This window comes from Ictalurus punctatus, unplaced genomic scaffold (genome assembly GCF_001660625.3).
Source record: "Ictalurus punctatus breed USDA103 unplaced genomic scaffold, Coco_2.0 tig00004250, whole genome shotgun sequence".
Classification (NCBI taxonomy): Eukaryota; Metazoa; Chordata; class Actinopteri; order Siluriformes; family Ictaluridae; genus Ictalurus; species Ictalurus punctatus.
In genome coordinates this window covers 50,795-53,344 of record NW_026521100.1, presented here as the reverse complement: position 1 = coordinate 53,344, position 2,550 = coordinate 50,795, and the positions used below count along the sequence as shown (strand labels likewise).

General features: G+C 42.0%; 1 pseudogene; it reads right to left on the bottom strand.

Moving 5' to 3' along the window:
- Positions 1-694: 694 nt before the first annotated feature.
- On the bottom strand, positions 695-1,367 carry LOC128631126 (histone H2B-like; annotated as a pseudogene).
- Between the last annotated feature and the right edge of the window lie 1,183 nt (positions 1,368-2,550).

Below are 2,550 nucleotides of genomic sequence, written 5' to 3'. Positions count from 1 at the left end.
GGTCACTGATGATTGCAGGCACATGGCTGTATTGCTTATAGCTTGAATAGGTATGAGGCATTGAACATGTATATAAATGGGATTGGTTTCGAGTTTTAATTATACTATAAGTTTCATTGAACTATAGAACTCTGAAAATAAAACTGCATTAGTGAAGCAGATACAGACTAACGTTTTCTATTAATTGATTTATTTGTAAATATTATGAAATGATAATGAGAACCATGGCAACTTTAATTTTAATATAATACAGTTTGTATAATGCAACTACTTTTGCCCCACAGCCCTCAATCAAGTTTGTTTTTGGCCCTTCACAAGAAAAAGTTTTGGCACCCGTGATTTAGAATGATTATGTGCTATTAGAAAACCATTTTCAACTACTCACTGTTGCTACAATCTTAATACGAATAACTGTTGTAATCTGAGCAATCCCATTTTGCATTCAGATTATACAACCCCGAAACCGTGCTATAACCGTTTAGATTTACTCATCTCTGCATTTAGCAGACTGCTAGAATTACCAAAAGCCTGAACATCCGCGGGAGTGCATCGCTTCAGAACTCCCCTCCCTCTCTCTCACACACACACACACACACAGCGAGAGAGGAAGAGAAAGAGAGGAAATTACTCTTTGTATGAAAAGTGGGTGGCCTTAAAAGAGCCGTTGGGTTGATGAAGACGGCGGTAACGCGCTTTACTTGGAGCTGGTGTACTTGGTCACGGCCTTTGTGCCCTCGGACACGGCGTGCTTGGCCAGCTCCCCGGGAAGCAACAGGCGCACGGCGGTCTGGATCTCCCTGGAGGTAATGGTGGAGCGCTTGTTATAATGAGCCAGACGAGAAGACTCACCGGCAATGCGCTCAAAAATATCATTCACGAAGGAGTTCATGATGCCCATGCCTTGGATGAGATGCCGGTGTCAGGATGCACCTGCTTCAGGACCTTGTACACGTAGATGGCGTAGCTCTCCTTCCTGGACTTTCTGCGCTTCTTGCCTCCTTTGCCGGCCGTCTTGGTCACGGCTTTCTTTGAGCCCTTCTTGGGCGCGGTCTTGGCTGGATCGGGCATGATGCTGCTCCTCGAGTATACGAACAGTAAATGACTAGCGCCCGCCTCGCGCCCGCTCTATTTACAGACCCACATGCTAATGACGCCCAGACAAGACACCTTTTTTTGATTGGACACAATTCGATACCTCCCCCTGCATGGCGCCTCCTACTGCACTCTGTTTCCTCCCTCCCTCCATGCTTCCTCCGATACGCTTTGTTTCCCTTCCCGCCCTTGTACTTTCAGGACAACGTGCACTATGAAAAAACAATTGGCTTGAGAAAAAATCGTTTTATATTATATATGCATGTATGCGTGTGTATGAGACAGAGAGAGAAATATAGAAGTAAGTTTATACTAAAATCATTTTCTAAATCGTATTAATCAAACAGTTTATAATATTGATACTGTGCATATATATTATATATATATATATATATATATATTATATATATATATATATACACATATAGTTTATTACAAAAAATACAAATAGATCTACCACTTACGCTACCTCTGTACAGCGTTTGATACCTTATGTTTCATGAAAGAAAAAGCCTTTTTCCCCCCATACGGAACAGCTCTTTTTCTAGACATGTGGGTGGCTCTTAAAAGAGCCGTTGTGTTCGCGTCGTTCGGGTGTTAGAGCGTTTAACCGCCGAAGCCGTACAGGGTGCGTCCCTGGCGTTTCAGGGCGTACACCACATCCATGGCGGTCACGGTCTTTCTCTTGGCATGCTCGGTGTAGGTGACGGCGTCGCGGATCACGTTCTCCAGGAACACTTTCAGCACACCGCGAGTCTCTTCATAGATCAGACCAGAAATACGCTTTACACCACCACGCCGAGCCAGACGGCGAATAGCCGCTTGGTGATCCCTGGATGTTATCGCGAAGCACCTTACGGTGACGCTTTGCGCCTCCTTTGCCGAGTCCTTTACCACCCTTGCTTTTTTTTTTTTAATGAGTTTTATTGAAATTATTACAAAATTCACAATCTTACACAAGTCATATTCAGAAAGAAAGGGAGAGAAAAAAAACTTACATAGTCAAAGTACAATTACACGCAAATAGAGTCCCACACTGAAGAGTCTTTAAACCAAGATGTGCTGCTTTTAAGTCTTCTTAGCTCTTTTTGAATGTCCTTGAATACAACATCACTGGATATAAACGTTTGATTTATAGTCATTTGGCTCTTGTTTTCCAGAGTTTTAGATTTAGTCAAACATATTATGAACCAAATGAAGTCATGCTGAGTCTTGCTACAATTTTCTTTAAAAATGCCATAGAAAATTGAGTTCATATTTATTTCTATATTGAGACCAATGATTTTTAATTTAGCCCATGTTTCTTTAGCGCGATAACACTCTAACAGGAATGTTCGAGTGTTTCCTCTTCATTACAATTAGGCATCGGGCATTTACTGGTTTTTACAAAACAGCTCCATTTTACAACCGCTCTTACTGGGAGCCTTCTTACAGCGACTAACCAAGTTGTATCTCTCA